This window comes from Cavia porcellus, unplaced genomic scaffold (assembly GCF_034190915.1).
Source record: "Cavia porcellus strain 051 isolate PalLab524CR breed Dunkin Hartley unplaced genomic scaffold, mCavPor4.1 scaffold_17, whole genome shotgun sequence".
Lineage (NCBI taxonomy): Eukaryota > Metazoa > Chordata > Mammalia > Rodentia > Caviidae > Cavia > Cavia porcellus.
Window position 1 is genome coordinate 64797578 of NW_026947500.1, and position 21061 is coordinate 64818638.

The 21061-nt window shown below is 59.8% G+C and overlaps 1 protein-coding gene across 13 annotated transcripts in view; it reads right to left on the reverse strand.

The window, feature by feature from the left end:
- Positions 1 to 21061, reverse strand: part of Cacna1a (calcium voltage-gated channel subunit alpha1 A) — a 125324-nt gene that overhangs the window by 103142 nt on the left and 1121 nt on the right. The window lies entirely within an intron of this gene.

Below are 21061 nucleotides of genomic sequence, written 5' to 3' on the forward strand. Positions count from 1 at the left end.
GCACCCGCCTGTCTCAGGGCTTGCAGGGGCTCACAGGTCCACTCAGCACATCAAAACAAGGCTGCAGGCAGCCAACACTCAACCCTGCGCTCTGAGCGCTCATGCCTGGCCTCCAGCGATTGCTGGCCTCTAAAGGCCGGGCAGGCACGCTGGTCTCACTGGGGAGTCTCCTTCTTAAGGCAAACCCCCTTCCTGTATGTGCTCAGAACCGCCCAGAGTGCAGCTGGGCTGCAGAGTGGCGGCTGAGCCCTGGGTCCCATCTCTAGCACCATTAAAAAAAAAAAAAAAAAACCAGAACCAAACAAGAAAGCCAAACTCCCCGTGACCCCTTCCCAGCCGAACCCAGAGTCCCAACTCAGCCGATGTCCACCTCCTCCTCTCTGTCCGCAGCGAGACCTGTGTTTTATTTCTCTCCTGACTGTATCAACCTCAGCCCCATCACGGCAAGCCTCTGGCTTGTTCCCAGCTGTGTTCCCTGGCACCATGTAGGTGTTCAATAAACACGACTAGAGGAATGAAAGCGAACCTGGGAAATTGTACTTTCTCCTTATAAAACTAGAACCCTAACAATGTCCTTCAGTTTGCCCTGACCTTACCACCCCGGACCCATCGTTCCCTAGGGGTGCCCAGTGTTGACCACTTGTCCCTGTGTACTTGTGAAGGTTGTCCCACAGGCCGCATCCCAAGACGCAGAATGCTGGGGGGCAAGGGAGGACTCACACCTGCCACTGTCCCAGCGGAGCTCACTGACTCCCCCCAGCCTACAGGTATGTAGTTAAACACACACGGGGCACTGGGCGGCTCAGAGGTGGCACATGACCTCACAGGCAAGAGGCCTCCATTCCGTCCTCAGCTGGAAACTAAAGGCTGAGTTGGAGGTTTGTGCTCTCCCAAAACTCAACCGAAACTGAAACGGATACATGGCTCTGGATCAGAAGATTTTAAATTCTGAGACATGGAAGAATTAACCTGAGTCCTGGCACACACACACACACACACACACACACACACACACAAGGGGGGCCAGACCCCACATGGGAGCAGCCCCCAGCCCCAGTAAACCCCTACGGGGCCTGCCAAGCGGGGAGGCCGCTGTCCCCTGACTGGTTCAGAGCTGGGTCCCTGGACCCTGGCATGTCCTCTGTGCTCAGGGGACGTCCACCTCCCTCTGCACTCCTGGCCCCTGACGCCCTCCGTTTTGTCGATGGTTTAAACTCAAACCTAAAGTTCCAGGCCGAGAAAACCAACCCCAGAGGCCACCAACAGCTATAAACCCGCTCCCAAGAACGACAGGGAGACCTATGGCCAGACGAAGGAAAGAGTGGACTCGGGTCCCTTGTAGGAAAACGGATCTCCCAAGGCCCGCACTGTGAGGTGGAATCAACTGAGCACCCAGGCTTAAATGCCCTGTGGTCTCCTCCACCAGGGACCCAAAACAAAAAGCAGGTGGCGGGGCACAGCGAGGCAGACTGTGGCAGTGGGGGGGACCAGGAAATGGGGAGCTCCGAGGGGACCCAGGGAAGCCAGCGAGGGACGCAGACCTCCTCCTCCTCCGGGGCAGCGCAGCCGACGAGTAGCCCCCCCCCCCCCGGGAGAGGTAGTGAGCACCAGGTCCCCGCAGGCCACCCAAGGCTGCGTCCCGGGCCGTGTCCCATGCTGGATGGGGCACCCAGCCCGACACTTCAAGGAGTGCATTTTGCCAAAGCTTTCAGAGGATTCAGTCCATAGTCACCTGAGAGGGGCCTGGAGGATGGACCTGATGGAGGGCAGCTGCAAGGCTCGAGGGCTAGACCCAGTAAGCAGGGGAGCTGGGCAGATGCCCCCTCCAGGCCCCGCCCCCAAGATGGCCCCGCCTCCAAAGCAGTACTGACCTCACAGGGGGCCATGTCCCCAGAAAGCCCCGCCTCCTAAGCAGACCCCTCCCCCAAAAGGGCCCACCTCCCAATAAGGCCCCGCCCCAAGGAGGGCGCACTCCAATCAGGCCCATCCTCCAAAGCAGGCCCCACCCCAAGATGGCCCCACCCTTCACGGCAGGCCCCGCCCCTCACACGTCAGCCAGGGGTGTTGCACCCAGCAGCTGTGGGGAGTCAGGCTTGATCTGCGCTGTGACAGCCATCAGGGTCCCTCACGCTGCTGCTGCCAGTAGGAGGCCCAGGGTCAAAGGCAGAGCTCCTGGGACCCCACATTGTCCCCCAACTCGTCCCCCACGGGGTGCCCCTGCCCGCTCAGTGCTGACTACCGTCTCCCCACGCCAGTCCACGCGCGCCTGGCTGCTGTCCCAGGCTCCTCCGGGTCACCTCCCACGTCCTCCACTTCCCCTCTAGCCCCGCACAAATCAACCCTGCCTCTGCAGGACGTTCTAGGACAGATCGACCCCCCGACTCCGACAGGAAGCGCAGGGCCCAGCCCAGCGTCCATGGGGGCGAAAACACCCAAGCCGGCGTGTTCAGCTGCGGAGACTCGCAGAACACTCCCCATGGGCGGAGGCCCCATCCCAGACCCCCAGTCCCCCCCCCCCACCGAGCTGTGGCCCCTCTCAAAAAGGGGGATCCCCAGAGCACTGCCTACTCCCACCAGGATCCAGGCCACTCAGAGCCAGGGCTGCTCTGCTGGCCCCTCCCCCTTCCTTCTCCCTCTCCTCGGGGTCCCACCGATCAACTGAAACTCTGGGGTCTTTTTGAGATAGGGTCTTGCTTCACAGTTCAGGCTGGCTTTGAACTCACTGTGTAGCCCGGATGGCTTCAAACTTGCAGAGCTTCTCCTGCCTCAGCCTCCCGAGCACTGGGATTGCAGCCACCACCCCTGGCTGAAATGCTTTCACTGAGGATCTTCAAACCTTGAGGCCAGCAAAAGTCACGGCCACTTCATTCATTCAGTCCTGTATTCACACATCAGGTCTCCCCAAGGTGCCCAGGGTGGATGGTGAATTGACTGACTGACTGATGAGTGAGGCTGAGCTGCCCAGAATGGGCTCAGCCTTACAGTTCTCCTGCCTCAGCCTCTCGAGTGCCTGGGATTCCTGGTGGAGGCCGCCATACCTGGCTACCGGGGCCACCTTTCTATGTTCACACCCCTCAGCCCACCCGTGCCCTCGCTGAGGCTCCGTGGTTCCTCCTGCCCTGCTGGCCTCTGACCCACGGTCCTCTCTTTCCACGCTTCTTTCTCAGTTTCTTTTGTTTTTGCACCGCCAAACTCAGGACCTGGTGCTTGACAGGCAGAGCTGTGCTGCTGAGCTACCTCCTCAGCCCTCCTGCCCCACACCCCTTGGGGGTCTGGTTAACGGGAGACACAGGGAGAGGACGCCACCCTGGCGCCTTCCACCCTCCCAACCACAGGGTGAGGTCTTAGGGCGCGGGGGTCCCTGCGCTTCCTGGAGGCCCCTGGACTCCACGTGAGTCTTGGTCTGCAGGGCAGTGGCTACCAGGGCTGGGGCCAGGCGTGCGTGGGAGGCAGTGGGCTCCCATGGGGCTCCTCAGGCTGTGGCTGTGCCCCAGAGGACCTAGGGTCCCTGCGCAGTCCTCGGAGTGGCTGCCTTCACCGGAAGTCCCCGCCCTGATGTGTAAAGCCGTGTCAGCTCGATCTCGGACTGCACCCTCTAGCACCGAGAGATGCGCCCTGAGGGAGCCCCAGGGAGATGAGCTCCAAGGACCTCCCGCCTCCCGAGTGTGACAGGCCCCACTGCCACAGTTCCCCATCACCTTATCCATCCATGACCCATAAAGTAAAAATAAGTCACTCGAACTTCAGCTCTGCTGAGTGGAAGGCAGGTCAGATAGTTGGTCTGGTAACAGACAGCTGCTAAGTGACTGCTGGGCAGAGGAATGATTCACACCACAGCAGCAGGGAGTGGGGGCGGTACGGGAGTTTACCAGGCTGGGCATGGTGGGGAAGCTGAGGCAGGAGGGTTACAAGTTTGAGACCAGCCCAGGCAACTTGGTGCCAGACCATGGCAATAAGGATTTCCTTAGAGGATAGACAAATAATAGACAGATAGATGACAGATAGGCTGTGGATGTCAGTGCAAAGGCCCTGGGTTCAGTTCTCATGGAAGGAAAAGAAATATATAGACTGGTACATGAACTAAGACTTAGGAATTTGTTTCCAGAACTACCCATTTAATATTTCTGGACTATGACCACAGGCCACTGAAACCTCAAGACAAATTAATGACAGCCATGGAGCCAACAGCCTCAGTTCAGACCCCTTCTCACAGTGCTTAAGACGCCAGCCCCGGCGTCCACTCTCTGCCCTGATTTTCTCCTTCACATGGAGGGCGGTGCTGGCACCCATGCCCAGGGCATCGGGAGGAGTCTGAGGGACAGAAGCAGCCTCTAGCCAGAGGTCTGTGCTGCCCACCTCCCTCTGCTGGGATACAGCCCCCGGCCTGGAGCATGGGGACCTGGCTCCACCCCAACCTGAGCCTCGAACTCTCTTATTCTAAGATGAGGAAACTGAGTCACAGGGAGAGGCCATTGCTGCTGGGAACTGAGGCCTGGCCAGGTCAGGAAGAAGGTGATGACGACAGGGACCTGGGGACCGACCAGGAGGCCTGGAGTGGGAGCAGAAGGGGCGCTGGCTTCCTAGACCTAGGGGTGTGGGGGGTTGGAGTGGGGAGGGGAGGAGGCAGCCCCCCATTGCAGCTCCTGGCTGTGGGCACCCCGCTGCACCCCGGTGAGGTGAACTCCAGGCTGGCATGGTCACCTCCTCCCGCTGCCAAGACCAGTTCACAGCGGAGCCTGGCAGGCAGGGCAATCGCAGGCTAAGCAGTGGCCCCCCGGGCTCACGTCCACAGAAAGGTTAGTGACTTCGACCATCACCCGCTCCCTGCCGAGTCCACGGAGTGCAGAGCACCGCAAGGCTGTGCCTCGGGGTGGCGGCAGCACAGCTTCCCAGAACACCTGGGACCTTTGGGTGCACCCCAGCCCTGAAGAAACCCACACTTTTCACTCCAAGTGAATGAATCTTCAGGCACAGAAAGGAAGGCGGCCAGGCAGCAACGGCGGGAAGACTCAGTGACCGCCAGGGACAACCACAGCCAGGCAGTGGGTGGGCCGCTCCCTGTGGAAGGCACTGCAGTCCCGGTCATCTGCAGAGAGAATCACATTCTCCCCGTGCCAAGAACCGCCGGGGGCTGTGGGTTCCAGCAACCAAAGAACCACGTCTTTCCAGGCATTCGCCCTTTCCGGCCTGCAAAGGCGCCACCTGCCACTCCTGAGTCATGTGACTTAGACCTAAGCCAATCAGGGTACTCTGTGTCCCGCTTCCCTACAGTGATTGGTTCTGGCATGAGCACTTGATCCCTCCAGCAGCCAATAGGAGACAAGAAAGAAAGCATCCGCTGGGCATTCTGAAAGATGGCTAGGAAAGAGAATTGGCTTTTGAAGGTGATCTGGGCAGGACAGAAGGGCAGGACATGTGGCCGCACAGAAGGTACAGAGCCAGCTGAGGAAGTGGGGTCGAGCAGAAGAAACCAAGGCTTAATAACAGTGCAACACGGGGCCAGGCCCCCCAGACCCTTCGGCCATGTGCTCGTACAGCCCAGCAAGTTTTCTGTCTTTGAAGCCCAAGGGAATAAAGGACCCGCACAGATGCACGCGAGGCAGTGACCTGCGGGAAAGGAAAACGGGGCCTCGAAAACCCGAGCAGGAAACGCAGCTGCAGCCCCAAGCCAGCACCTCCCGTGTGCCCTCACACGTGCTATTCCTGGAACCTCAGCACTCTGGGAGGCTGATGCAGGAAGATTTCGAGTTTGAGCCGTCTGGGCATTTCAAGAGACTTACAGACACCCTGTGTCAAAGTTTTTAAGAAAGATGTTGAAAAGGGCTGAGTTTGCAGCCATTGGTGGGAAGGACGTGGGTTCCATCCCCAGTGCCCCCCACACCCACAGCAACAAAAAAGTGCCAGTCAGCACTAAGGGTGTTGATGGTTGACTCATCCTGGGTCTGTTTCAGTACTGACGCTGCACGGGATGTAAGGGGTACAACGTGGCCATCAACGCCAGTCTATAAGGTGCCACAATCAAGCCGTTGTTAGCATGGAAATCTCCCTGAACATCTGAAAAACTTTATCACTTGTAAAAACTGTACACACGGGTGAGATGCAGCGTAATGTCACCGTGTTTCAAAGCAGCTGGAAGACAGGATCTGGAAGGATTCCAGCATGGAGAAATGTGCGGGGACAAACGTGGTCACCCGCTCGGAGCGCACCACTGGGTTTGCAGGCGCCTAGGGTCACAACCTGTTCCATGAAATGACCATCACGTGTCCAGCCTGAATCTTAAGGAAAGATTAACTTCCGGCTTCTGCTGTCACTGGTGATAGAAGAGCTGGGGTGACAGAGTGTGGTGACAGCCAAGCGGTGCTCCGAGGAGAAACCATCAGTACTGCTACTGTTGTTAATAAATGGTCGCCGCTGAACTGGTTCCAGAAACCCCGGGGGCCAGGGAACTGTCCAGTGCCTGTCTTGGCCAGAATTCCAGAGACCATCTGCAGCAGATCCGTCCTGCAGAGTGTGGCCTTGGCAGGGACACAGACTGCTTTCCGCGCCTAGAACCTTGGCCAGAAGAGAACCAGAGGCACGACACAGAGGGGACAGGGTGTGGAGCCACGCCAGCTTGAAATTGCTCCTGACCTGGTCAGTGGTTTCCATCTGCACAGCCACCGTCCCAGCCCACCACACGGGGGCTATGCCCCTGAAGGACCACGGCCACCTCTTCCCTGGGGCCACAGCTTTGGTTCCTGCCTGGTTCCAAGTTGCCCTGCAGAGCGGTCCACGGGGCGGTGCACAGCCATATGCTGCCTGTGTGCTGGCTTTGGTGGCCAGAAAGCGCTGCTAGAGTAAACAACAAATTCAGGCGCATCTGCCACAGGACCTTGTTACACACCGTTCTCTGCAGCTGGCACATGCATCTCACTGTACCAGCCCTGACAACAGCAAAATCTCACAGAGGTCTCAGTTTATCACCACTTCTCTTGGGGATGTTGACTGACTTTCTGATTTCTGTGCTGGTGGGGATCAAATCCAGAGATTTATACACCCCACTTCACCCCAGCCTTCTCCCTCTTTCTCAGGCTGGCAGCACTGCAACTGCAGGGGAAGCAGCCAGCGCCATTTATCCGTCACCTCCGACAGCCTGCGAATTCCACATGAGCAGCCCCGGCCCGCGTTGTGACCATCAAGGTAACCCAGTGCCTGGGACATAGTTGGTGCTCACTAAAAGTCCACGTCTTTACAGGCCTGGTGTGAAAACAGGCCCAAAGGAAGAAGTAAAAATTAAAGGGTCAAAGAAGCTAGTCCTGCTGATCCCTGGGGCAGGGATAGGCTTTTTAACACGTGGTGCTGGGACAGGTCTTCTGGAAGGAAAAGGCAACCGGACCCCTCTCTAACGCTGCAGATAACATCAACCCCTGTGCTGGGTGGGCGCAGTGAACATGTAATTCCAGCACTTTGGGAGGCTGAGGCAGGAGAACTGCAAGTCCCCAGTCCACTCTGGGCAACGTAGTGAGGCCACATCTCAGAAGAGAGAGAGAGAGAGAACGGATGGACGGACAGACAAACTTGGAGATGTCGCTCAATGCAAAGCCCTGAGTGCACCTCCCAGTGTGAGTCTTCCTCCCTCCCAAAAATGGTCTTAAGTAAGATAAAAACCACAAATTTAAAGGAAAACACACCTAAATTCCACTACGCTGAAACCAAGGACAAGCGCTGATGCAGAGCTGTGGAAAGGCAAACCGACGGCCTACCGCAGGCCTGCGAGGAGGAGCCCGTTTGGGGGGACAAAGATCACCGGCGAATCAATGGCGGGGGAGCGGGGAGAACGTGCAACCTGACGATAAAGCGGACTCGAAGTGAAGCGAAGCGGCCTTGGCCTGGGAGAAGCCGCGGGCGGCTGGCACACTGAGCACGCGCGTGAATCGCTGGTCCTCGCCAGTCTCCAGTGGGTGCAAACGGGAACCACAGTGCCACCGCCCCCCCGCCCCCGCCCGCGGGCAGCACTGTGGAGATGGCCGGAGATTCCGGCCCGGGCTCGGTGCTGGGGGTCGGTACCCAGCGGGTGTGTGCAGTCCGGGAACCCGTGGCCACCGGTGTGCGAGGCCGCCGTGAGGGTCGGGCTTGTGGCGAGGACCAGGATGAGGACGAGCCCAGGCCGAGGGGCGGGGGAGGGCGCGGCGAGCACCAGGCGCGTGGCCCCGGGTGGGTGCACCCCAGGCCATGCCCACTCCCCGGACCAGAGGCATCCATGCACCCCGCACCCCAGGAAACAGCGCGCTGGCCACGTGATGCCGTGCATTTACGTCTCGCTCCAGACCCGCCCCCCCCAAAAAACGGGCTCTATTTCTGGGCCTCTGCCTGTCCGTCTGTCTGTCTGCCTATTTCTGTCTGCCTGCCTGTCCCTGTCTATCTCTGTCTGCCTGTGTCTGTCTGTCTGTCCTCCGTCTGCCTGCCTGCCTGCCTGCCTGTCTTGGTCTAACACTGTCTCTGTCTCTGTCTGTCTGCTTGTCTCTGTCTGTCTGTCTGCCTGCCTGTCTGTCTCTCTCTCACATCCCAAGGGCTGGTCTGCAGGCAGGAAGGACAAGGACCAACACCCAGACACAAAATGAGCCGATAACAGCACAGGAAATGAAGCAGGACCCGGCGCGGTGGGGAGGAGCAGTGCCCTGCGGCACCGGAGCCGCCTCCTCCCGGGTTCTCCCCGCCCGCACCCCTGCCTGCCGCCAGCTGCCCCTCCGTCCCTTCCGCTCTTCTCCCCTCCTTCCCTCACCTCTGACACACGTGCACACACGCACAACCTTTAACACACAATCACCAACCAAGTAAACGTGCCGACAGCGGAGGGACACAGGCCCCTGTGGGGCGCACACTGTCACCCTGGGAGGTTGGGACAGAAGAGTCACAAGCTCAGCCCAGCCTGGAAACTCAGCCAGCCTCTCCCTGCTTTCCCAGCAGAAACCAGGCTGGGCAGCGCCCTGAGCGAAGGCCCTGGCTTCAGCCGGGTAAACGAGGAGGAAGGGAAGATGGGGGGAGACACTGGACGGCGTGGCCACTGCCCGGACTGCTCCCCGAGGACTGTCGGCCACCGCAAGCTCCTTGCCGTCTCCGCTATCAAATGCTCCCATGTGGCGGGCAGCAGTTCTCAGCCATGAAATATTCAGCCAGGGCCCCGCTGCGAGGAAGCCTCTCATGTACAGAGCCCTGGGGTGCAGGACACGGAGCCCCCGTGGGAGGAACTGAGCTGACAGCGGGTGAGGACCAGGAAGCCGGCGGGGGGCGGACAGAAGGCCGGAGAGGCAGGCAGCAGGGCTCTCCGCGGGGCCTGGACACCAGGGTTCGGCTTCAAAAGCCCGAGCCAGAAGCCACGCAGGCAGCGGGCCCAGGGGCTGCGAGGGGGAGGACGGGTGACTGGGTGTGAGCTGGGGGCTCCTCCCAGGATGGCGGGAGCACTGACCTAGAACCCAGGGTGAGATGGGCAGCCTCCAAATCTAAGCACCCCAGCACCCCACTGAGCCCCAAGCTGTGTTTTTGTGTTCTATATTTTGAGGCAGGGCTCATTAAGTTTCTCAGTTGAGATCCTCTTGCCTCGGCCTCCCAGATGGCTGGGTTTACAGGTGCACTGAAACCGTACAGTTAAAAATTATTGTGGGGGGCGCCAGGGCGGGGCCTGCATTTCTGCCCAGGCATCCCCTGAAAACAGGAAAAAAGTTAACAGTTGATTTGATGCTTTGCACATTTTTACTTAAGATTTTTTTTTAAGATAGAACAAAAGCCCAGGCCGAGGGTCATTTGAAAGAGTCCAGCTGCCTCCGCTCTAAGGGGGCCAGAGCTCCCAGCTCCCTGACTTCACAGCTAACAGGGTGGCAGATTCTGCGTTTCCAGCAGACCCCCAAACCTGCCCTCGCCGGGAGGAGCAACTGCTGGGTCTGCGGTGGTGCATATCCAGGGACCGACTTCCCAGCACTCAGGAGGCTGAGGCAGGGGGGTCGCTGTGAGTTCAAGGCCAGCCTGGGCTATACAGCGAGACCCCATCTCAAGGAAAAGAAAACAAAAGAGACAGCCACCCTCTTGGAACCTTCGGGGACACAAACAGCCTGCCCACCGTCCTCTGCCACAGCTTGGGGCACAGGGTGAGGGGCTGGGGGTTCCTCGCCTGCTCAGGACCCCGAGTCCAGCTGCCCTGATCACCTCCTGCCCCTAGGCCATTCCAAATCAAGCATCTGCCTCCCCCCGCCCCCGCCACCCTGTCTGTCCACTGGGTGTGCTCCCCAGTGGCTTCGGGGTTCTCCAGGTGACTCCCACGGCAGCCAAGGCCACTGGGGTCTTCAGTTTTGCTCTGCCCCGCAGGCTGCTTCCCCTGCAGTCTCCTCCTCTGCCTCCCCATCCCCCTCACCCTGCCACCACGCCTCAGGGGAACCCTCCTCCTTTGGTAACGGGGACCCCGTGCCAGCAGCAGCCCACCCCTTCATATTTCCTGTTTTGAGGCAGGGTCTCGCAGAGTCCCCAAGATGCCCAGGCTGGGCTTAAACTTGGGATCTTCCTGCCTCAGCCTCCTCGAGTGCTGGGATGACGCCGAGTGTCACTCTGCAGATGCCTCGAACAATCTGTGAGTGGACACTCACGCTGTGCCCACTTTACAGATGAGAAAACCCGGAAGTCAGCCCCTCAGCAGCATGAGGACCAGTGCTGCGTGCTCCATGGCAGAATGCGCAGTGACACGGACACCGCTCTCAGGAGCCTGTCACAGCAAAACACTCACAGGTACCAGACTCCAGCAGAGACGCTGGTACCCAGACACTCACGGCACCCGCCTGTCTTCCCAGCTACCCAGGAGGCTGAGGCAGGAGAATCCCATGCTAAGTCCAGCCAGGGGCAACTCAGCCAGACTTTTTGTCTCAGAATCAAAAACAAAAAGGGCTGGCAGTGCGGCTCGGTGGTGAGTGCCCACTGGGCACCGTGAGGCCCTGGGCACCAGCCCTGTGCGCTGCCAGGCAGGAGCACAGAGCAGCAGGACACATGTGCACAGAAAGACTGCACTGCGTGTTATGGAAAATAAAAACAATTCGAGGGCCAGACCGGGGACCCAGAAGCCCAGCAGCCCCGTCTACACCCGCAGCACCCACCAAGCCAGGAGCCCACAGGAAGTCAGGCATATTCCTGGCACCAGAGAGGGTAGAGAAGAGGGGAGGAGGGGAGGGAAGAGGGGAGGGGAGGGGAGGGGAGGGGAAAGGGCCGGCTGTGCCCACCCCAAGGCTCCCTCCCGCCCGCCTTGTCTAGATTTATTTATGTCACCGCGCAGTGGCAGGCTGGCTGCTGATGGTGTGGGACCCGAGTTCACAGCAAACCGGCTGCGACGCCCGGCAGGAAGTGAAGCTGTAAACTCAGCTTCAGTCACCGAGGAGCCTGGGCCGCCCACTCCCCGAGGAAACCAGGGCGCCCGCCACGGCGGGTGCGTCAGCGCCGTGGGCATCTGGGCCCGGGCAGGCTTCCCTGAGAAGGCCGCGTGCGTGTTTCGGGGTCCCCCGCAGCACCCCTGGCTCCCACCCCTCCCCCGTGTTCGTGCCGACCAAATCTGTCTCTCAATTGGGGGGGGGGGGAGACACCACCCCAGCTCCAAAGCGCCGCTGCCCTGGCCCGGGGGACACTCGCAGCCAGGCGGCCGCCCTGTCCCTGCCCGCCCTCGCCCACGTCGTGGACCCGGGCAGCAGCCTGGCCATCTGCTGCAGGCCTGGAGGTGCAAGCAGACGGAGCCCCCAGGACAGCTAGGAGGGTTGGGGACAGGATAGGAGCAGGCCGGGTCGGCACCGCGGACAGAGCCCACCACGGGAGACACTCAGGGCTCGGGAACAAACACGCGGCACATGCCCGATGGCCAGGGAGCACCACGTCACCAGGATCACGATGCCTCACCCCTGGCCCTGCCAGCCCACACAGCCCCACCGGGAGAATGGCAGCCAGACGACCCTCCCTCCAGCAGCTCTAGGTCCACTGTCAGGTTATACATACAGCATCCACATGGCTGGACCATGATGGGCAAATGTCCACGAACTGTAATAACACCTGGGAAGCTCTGGAACGCTACTGGTAGTGATTGCTCCCTTTGTGCAGTGCACAACCTGGGCAACCAAGATGGCAGCCTGGTAATTGCCAAGGGTCCCTGGAGGAACCGAACTGTGTCCCCAGAGTTTATAACCACAAAGTAGCACGAAACAAGACACGTTACCCCTCCCGAGGATCCTTCTGGCTGGGAAAATTACACACATACACACACACACACACACACACGCAAAATTTGGGGATCCTGGGGATTGAAGCAATGGCCTTCACACTAAGCTACATCTCCAGTCTGTCTGTCTGACTTCCTTCCTTCCTTCCTTTCCTAGACAGTCTCGCTACATCGCCCAGGCTGAGTCTGAACTTACAACCCTCCCGCCTCAGCCTCCCCAAGTGCTGGGATTTCAGGTGTGCATCCGGTTTACACAAATACTTTTCTGGTCTTCCTCGTGCCATCCATATTCAATATCCGAAGAGAACGGACCTCTTGAAGGCAGAGGCTCTGGGCCCAAGAGGACACTCACCTACCCGGACACCCTCACCTCCAGCGCCCAGCACCCACCGCCAGGCCCGCTGCTCGCCCTCCTCTGAGCCCATCGCCTTCCATCTAATCGCTGCTCTAGTCGTACACCACCCATCCAGCCATCCATCTGTCCACCCATCTGTCCACCCATCTGTCCACCCCAACCACCCCCGGCTAGCCGTGTACCAAGTGACTTTGCTTACGTATAATTCACGAGACTGCCACCCACCCAGATCCACCCACCCTGTCTTCCCTTATCTGTCCTTCCTTCCTTCCTCTGTCCGTCCATCCGTCCACCCATCCATCCGTCCATCCGTCCAGCCATCTACTGTCCACCTATTCATCGGTCCATCCATCCAGCCGTCCACCCGTCCATCGGTCCACCTGTCCACGCATCCATCAGTCCATCCATCCAGCCATCTACTGTCCACCTATTCATCGGTCCATCCATCCAGCCGTCCACCCGTCCATCGGTCCACCTGTCCACGCATCCATCAGTCCATCCATCCAGCCATCTACTGTCCACCCATTCATCGGTCCATCCGTCCAGCCGTCCACCGGTCCATCGGTCCATCCAGCCAGCCATCCACCCATCCATCGGTCCACCTGTCCACCCATCCATCGGTCCATCCAGCCAGCCGTCCACCCGTCCATCGGTCCATCCAGCCAGCCATCCACCCGTCCATCGGTCCACCTGTCCACCCATCCATCGGTCCATCCATCCAGCCAGCCATCCACCCGTCCATCGGTCCACCTGTCCACCCATCCATCGGTCCATCCATCCAGCCGTCCACCCATTCATCCATCTACTGGCCCACGTACTTGGCGCTAACTCCGGAGGATCCCTTCTCCTCCGAGCCCCAGCCCCCACAAGGACTGGGACGTGAGCACTGAGTGTCAGAGTTCGAGTCTGTGGACATTTCTGACTATTCCAGTTCAGGACCCTCTCAGTGGCTCCCCACGAGTTTCAAACTTTTCTTTCCAGTACAAAATGTTGAGCCCACGGTCCGCGCTGAGATGCAACCCCAGCTTTATTCTGTATTTCGAAACCAGGTCTCTAAACTGCCCAGGGTGGGGGGGCCTTGAGCTTGCCACCCTCTGCCTCAACCTCTGAGCCTGGGATGACAGGCGTGCACTGCCACCACCTGGCCCGTGGTTTGCATCCTGAGCGGTGCTGGTCACCCTGACCCTGCAGGAGCCGGATCAGCAATCCAGATGCCGAAGATTGAGGGAAGGCGGCTCTGGGCAGGAAGGGGGAGCACAAACCCCGCCACATGCCACACCAGAGACAGGACACAGCCAGAGGGGAGACAGTGGGCGGCTGCCGGCCCAGCACTCCGAGAGGCTGAGACGGGAGGATCGCAATCTCAAGTCTAACTGGGGCCATTCAGGGACTTAGCAAGAGCAGAAATCACTCAAGAAAAAAAATAAATAGGGTGGGGCACGTGGCCCAGTGCAAGGGCCGAGGCTCAGACCCCAGCCAGGAACAGGAGGAGGTGGGGGGCAGACAGAAGGAATCAGAGTCCCCATTCCCTCTCGCAGTCCGGAAAGTTCTGCTTCAATCCACTGAAACCTTACTGGAATCTCAGCTAGTTAATTCCCATCAGTCACGGGCAGCCGGCCTCCTGAGTCCAATCTAATGAGGACTCACAGGACAAAGGGGTCTGACAGCCCAGAGCTCAGCCAGGGGCCTTTGGGGGCCAAGGTCACAGCTCGAATGGGGACATGGCACACGGGCAGGGCTTCCCTGGGCCGCAGGACGGCCCCACCAGGGCCTATCGCACACTGAGAACATTCCACAATACTCCAGCCACAGCAACGTTCCCGAGCTCACGGATTGGAAGGAACATCTTGGGTTGGTTTATTCACAGACCATGAGCTCATCACCAGCATCAGCACTGGAAAAACCTCAGGCTGGAAACACTCCAGTGTCCATCACTTGGGGAGATGCATAAGACCTGAATCACCCCAGAATATTATGCGGTAGAGAAAAATACAGTAAGCGACCAGCACCTGCTCTGGACAAGCAATGAGTCTGAGGAACGAGGCTGGATTGGTGACAGGAAGCAAGCAGCCCGCAGAGGACCAAGCTGAGAGACCAGTGGGCAGCGACTCCTGTTGGTGTCAGGTCACCCCCAGTGGCCTGGAGACCTGCATGGCAAAAACGCGGCAGAGACGGCCGCTTCTCTGCTCCACCGAGGGGACCAGGACAGGCCCAGCTGCCTTCTGCAGGGAATTACACCAGCCCCGAGTGGCCCGGGCAGGGCCTCTCGTCCCTCCTGGGATGTGGCACCACTGTCCTTGCCTGGCCGCCACCCAGGTCAAGGTGCCGGGCCACAAGCTGGGCTGCGGTCTGCAGCCAGGGTCACGGACATTTCACAGCAGCGACCGGGGAGAGCCACTGAGCTCTCCTCCCCGGGTTCATGGCTCTCAAGAAAGATCATAAAGGGGCACTGGGGGAGGGGTGCACGCCCTCAGGGAGGCTGAGGCAGGGTGACTGCAAGCCCCAGCCCAGCTGGGCAACTCTGGCATTGAGGGAGACCCTGTCTCAAGATAAACCACAGGAGGCGCACTGCACCCACACACCCCATAAAGGTCAGTGACAGAAAACCCAAGAATCAGAAGCCAGGTAACCCACAAAACAAGGTCTAGGACCGGCAGTGAGCTTATTCTCAAGAATGAAAAGATAGCCCAGCGTGGTGGCACTCGCCTGTCATCCCAGCACTCGGGAGGCTGAGGCAGGACGATCTCTGCAAGTTTAAAACTCGCCTGGGCTACACAGTGAGCGCAAAGGCAGCCTGCACTGCATAGCAAGACCCTGTCTCCAGATAAAATAATAAGGGACTCATTCTCGAGTGACCAAAGTCCTCCTCTCCCCCGTGCCAGGCCAGTGGGGGCTGCTGCTCCCTACCCAGACAAAGCCGCAGCTCTGCAGTTTCCAAGCCAGGCCTGCGCCTGTGCCCTGGCTGCTGCCCACGGACAGCCTGAGCCGCTCCCCCAGGAGGCTCCGGACGGGGCCTGTGGGGTGGGGGTGGGGGCCCCAGTTTCTAACCCAGCAGCCAAGCAGCGCTGCTCCGCTGGGTCTGTGGGAGCCGGCGGGGGCTCCCGGGGCCCGGCCTTCGCGCTCTGGCTGCTGGTCACTCCGAGGTGGAGGCGGGGACAGCTAATTATACCCCGCAATCTGCCTAGCCCGTCCCTGTTACGGCCAGGGAGGGCCGGCGGGAGCAGAGGTAATTTTATCTTAGATCAAGGGAATAGGAAAGTGGGTCAGGTGGGCATGGATGCGTCTTCCTGTCTCCAGAAAGCTTCCAGAAAGAACCTCGGCATAGAATGTCCGTCGGGGCGCTCGGGAGCAGATGGAGGAGCCCACCGCGGCCAGTTCCTATGCCTGGGCCCAGCTGGACAGCACTGGCCCCGCAGGCATCCGGGGCTCGCTGGGCACCAGGGATGGTGCTGGTCACACTCACACCCACTGTGGGACCGCACCCGTGTCTGGGGACCCCTGCAAGATGGGAGCTCCCAGAAGCAGTGCCCTCGACATACAGGGGCCCGGGACCGGGACGCTGAGGGGAGCCGGATGGCAGCCCCCGCAGTCCAGCGAGTTTTCTGTGCTCCTCACAGACGGGCCGTGTGGCCCCCGGCTCTGAATGCTGCTGACCAAGTCCACTGAGAAGCACACATCTGGCTCTCGGGGGCAACAGAGCAGGGTGGCAAAGCCCCAGGATGGATGCCGGGCCCCTGAAGGGAGATTTCATTCTCCAAGATCCACTGACAGCCTCAATCGCAGACCTCGACCCCTGGAACCTACACCAGAATATTGGCACCATGGTGGATCACACTAAAGGAGTACCTCAGCTACCCAGTGAAAAATGGGTACTTCTTTCATTCAATCATCAAACTTTCACGGGGTGGCTTGTGCTGTGCGCAGCCCAGTGCAGTGAATCTCCTGGTCCCGGTGCTTCACCTTTTAAATTCTGTTCTGAGTGCTGCGGACCGAGCCCAGGGCCCATACTAAGATGCATCCCAGCCCTTCTCACTTCTATATTTTGAGACAGAGCCTCGCCAGGGCTCTACACTGCCAGAAACTGTGATTCTCCTGCCTCAGCATCCTGGGGAGAGTTTTGTGTTTTACTGGTGACCTGCAGAATGCAATCCACGTCCAAGACCCCTGTCTCTCTAGCACTGACATGGCACCCTGGGTCCCCCGCTCCTCTCCGCCCTTAACCCCTGCAACCACACTACTCTGCAGGATAGAAAGCAGGGCTTGCGGAGGAGTGACGAAGAAGAGGCTGCAGGGCAGTACATGCACCTGGGCAAACACTCAAGCCGGCTCTTACACAGCTGCACATGTGCCTGGGTACCCACTGCCCCGAGGGCGAGGTCCATAGCAACTACTTGCACCCTAGATGTCCTCAGACATGGGGAACACACTGGGTTAGCCACACCCCCAGAATACTACTCAGTCATGAAAAAGGACCGGCTCCTGATACAAAGAAGAACTCAAAAGAGGGAGGGAAACCAGGCTCAAAAAGGTACCTAAGCACCAAAGACAGTGGCACATGCCTATAATCCCAGCAGTCTGGGAGGCTGAGACAGGAGAATCACACCAGCCTGGGCACCTTACCGACTTAGCAAAACCTTCCACACTGAGCGACTCTATGGGTAACTTTCTAGGAAAGGTGGAGCTGTAAGGATGGAGATGGGGTCCCTGGGAGAGCAGGGTGTGGAGAGGGCTCTGAGGGACCACTGGGGTGAAGGAACTCCCCTATCCTGATTTGAAGTGCGGCCACATGATCACAGGCACTGGTCAAAACTCACAAAAAAAAGGATGAATTTTGTTATAAATAAATGATACCTCGATGGGTCTGATTTTTGTTTTTGTGTTTGTCTTTTTGAGTCAGGGTCTCCCTATGCAGTTCAGGCTGGGCTTGAGCTCACTTTACAGCCCAGGTTGGTCTTGAACTCACAAGGATTCTCCTCCCTTAGCCTCCCGAGTACTGGATGACAGGTGTGGGCCACCATGCTCAGCTATAGGTCTGATTTTTGAGGGAAGAAAAGAAGAAAAAAGACAACAGGACCAGGACCCCAACCACAGAGGGTGTCTCGATGGACCAGAAGCAGGAAGAGACAGAAGCCCGGGCCCAGCTCAGGGGCTGGAGCCGCTGTCCTAACAAGACCGCCCAGGTGCGCTCGGGTGCCCAGACTGTGGCCCTGAATCCCCGAGCAGGGCTCAAGCTGGAAATCTGACCAGAAAGCCGCTGCCCACCCCGCCTGGCCGCTGCCCCGATGCCACCAGCAGTCCCAGGAGAGGACCGACCACAGATCGCCATGTGCCCAGGAACGGATCAAACCCTAGCCAGGCGCAGGGGTGCACGCATGGGCTCCCAGCCACTCCACCTGAAAATCCAAGGGCTGGGGTGTCTCAGCCCTCAGAGGCCCTGGCTCCATCCTGACTCCCACAAACCCGGTTCCAGTCCAGCTTTACCTCCAAATGTGTGCTTTGTGTTTTCCCGAAGCTCACATGGACCCTCCTGCCTCGGCCTCCCACGCTCCAGGATGACAGGCGCGCACAGCCATACCCGGCCTTCATTTTCCAATTTCCAAAGTTGTCAGACTTTTGAACTGTCAGATTTTTAAAGTGAAAACATCTCCAACGTAAAAGCCGCCCTAAATCCTAATTCCCCAATCTCTATGTCCTGCAAGTGCCAGCCGCTGGGACCCAGCAGAGGAACCCTGCGCTCCAGATCACCCCGCCAGCCCTGTGGTACCTTCTGGAACATCCTAGGCTTCCGCAGTGTCCGTGTGTCCGCCAGGGCTACCTTCCCCAGAATTCCCAGCTCTAGGGTGCCCTCACCCCCGGGCAGGGCGCCCGGAAGCCAGGTGGCTCTGGGCTTTCTCTTGAGTTCCCGCCCTGCAGGAACAGACGGGGCCCAGGAGGGACTCGGGGACCCGGTGTGGCCACGCAGGGACCTCAGGACGGCAGGGTGCCAGGGGTGGCACCAGCCCAGGGAAGGTGCCCGAGGACAGCTGCACCCGCAGGGTAGAGCCAGCTCCCCAGCAGGCACTGGGCTCACCAGAGATGGGGACCAGAACCAGGGCAGCTGGCGGGCAGAGGCTCAAGCTGCGGGTCTCTCACTTCGGAAGGAAAATAGTAATAATAATAATAATAACCCAGGATGCGTGAAAACCCTGTGCTCTCAGCCCCGGCCTCGGGCTCGAGCCTGGGATGGGATGGAATAGGTGGTGGCCAGGGCCAGGGCCCCGAGTTCACTCCCACGCTGCCCCGCGAGCCCCACTCCAGGCCCAGCCTGGCTGCCAGCAGCAGCAGCAGCTGGCAACAACACACCCAAGCACACATTCAGGAGGAGCCAGGGGCAAGGAGAGGGGACAAAAGATGGCACCAAGATGCAGTCACCACACAAGGACACGCTTCGGGAGCCACAGGCAGTGACACCCACCCACCACCCCAGCACTGCGGGAGGCTGAGGCAGGAGGGTCCGGAGCACAAACCCAGGCTGGGCCTTGTGGTGACGTCTCATAATTTAAAACATTTTAAAAGGCTGGGGACAGAGTTCAGGGTGAAATACCCGGGGCTCAATTCGCAGGACCACCAAATAATAATCACAATAATATACAAAACAGAGAAGGGAAACCCTAAGCGCTCCCGGAGACAGAGGCCTCTCACAGGAGCCAGACGCCAAAGCCATATGGTGCCACCCGTTCAGAGCAGGACAGAAAGGAAGAAGAAGAGGCAGGAAGCGGGCAGCCCGTCCCCAGCCCCCGCAGGCGGCCAGGGCAAGGGACTCTTGGGGCCCGCTCCCTTCTGTCCTTGCCGGTCCCAGCCAGTGCTTCCGTGCTGAAGCCTTCAGACTCCACTCCGAGAGCTCAGAGTCGGTACCCACGGGTCCACAGTCCCCACCGCACAGGCACAGGGAGGACCTGGGCCCTGCTGGTGCTGCCAGCCTCCTCTTGCCGGCCGGAACCCTCCCATGCGGCGGCCGAGGTCCCTCCCTCCTCCCTCCGGGCAGCTCGATGGCTGCTGGCTGGGTGACCTGGCTGGGTGACAGATTGGGGATGGAGTGAGGAGCTCTCCCTTCGGGGAGCAGGGCTGTATGCTGTGTTTATCACCTCAGGCCAACCAGAGAACAAAAATTCTGCAGAGGAAAAAAACCCACAGCTCATCACAAAGCTGCCTAGAGCAGGACAGCCTCGGGTAGGCGAGGCCAGAGCAGCCGTGGCCAGAGCAGCCCTGGCGGTCCACCTGCACCCCCACGTCCTCCCTGGGAGCAGCCGCGCGCCCCTCCCTGCCTCCCACCCGCGCGATCCGCAGGGCCTCACTGGCCGGGGTGAGCTCAGGACACACAGGAGCTGCCACCTCCTTCCTGGCTGCTGGCAGGCTGGGGCCCAGGCTCCGCACAGCAAGGGGATGGAAAGCCATTTTCAGCAGAGACCTGTCAGCCCCGGTCCTCTGCCCGGGACACCCTGAAGCTACCGGCTGGGCACAGGCAGACACCAGAGCACCCTGCACGCAGGGGGACAGTGGTGGACAGCAGGTGCCTCCCAGGCCTGGCGCAGCGGTGGTGGAAAGGGTCCCACGGTCATGGAGCTGGGCAGCCTCTACCTGGGCTGCGGTTTAGGAGCTAAAGGTCCAGCTGCCGTCTTAGGGACCCTGACAGAACTGACACTGTGGTGAGGGTATAAGGACTTCTGCTGAGCCTTCACTACCATGCCCCCAAAGCAGACCACACACACCCCAAGACCTAATGCCCCCCCATCTCAGCATCCGGAAGGCAACAATCTCAAGTCCCCCCAAAGTGAATGCAGCCATCAGCCACCAGCTGCTGAAACCGCTGAGCCAGCTACCACAAGACCAAAAGGGCCTGGCCCCGGGGGAGGAGGACGCCAGGCACCCTACACACACCAGGGGCCGGGACCGGGCACTGCACCCTGGGAACCAGCTCGGCCTGCCGTTTCTCACCACAGGCAGCCGGCTGAAATTAACCCGAGAAGCCGCACCTTCAGGCACGGTCTGGTGGACAGCCAGCCCGGAGCAGGGTGTGTCCCCCACTCGGAATCTGGGTCACGCTTAGATAACTCCAGGGAGCCCAGCTCGCCACCCACCCGGGGGCCGGGCGCACGCGCGCCGCAGACCTCTCTGCCAGCGCCCTCCGAGGCAGCCTCGGACTTCACGGGAACTCGGGACCTCTGTCTTTGCTCGACAGAGGAGGCTTTGCTGCTCGCCGCCCCCTCGGGACCTGTGGTTTATTTATAAATAAAGCAGCCAGGCTTTTACCTGCCGGAGATGCCTGCAGGCTTCCCAAGGTGGGAGAAGATGAAGTCCACCCAAGGCCGGACCTGAACCCCGAGACAGGACCCAGCCCCTCATTTTCTCCTGCTCATCCGTCTTTCCCACTGAAATCCACATTAGGGCTTCCCAGGCCAGCTGCGCCCAGAGAGGGCAAAGGGGTCTGCTTCCCTGCAGGCCAGAAGCCA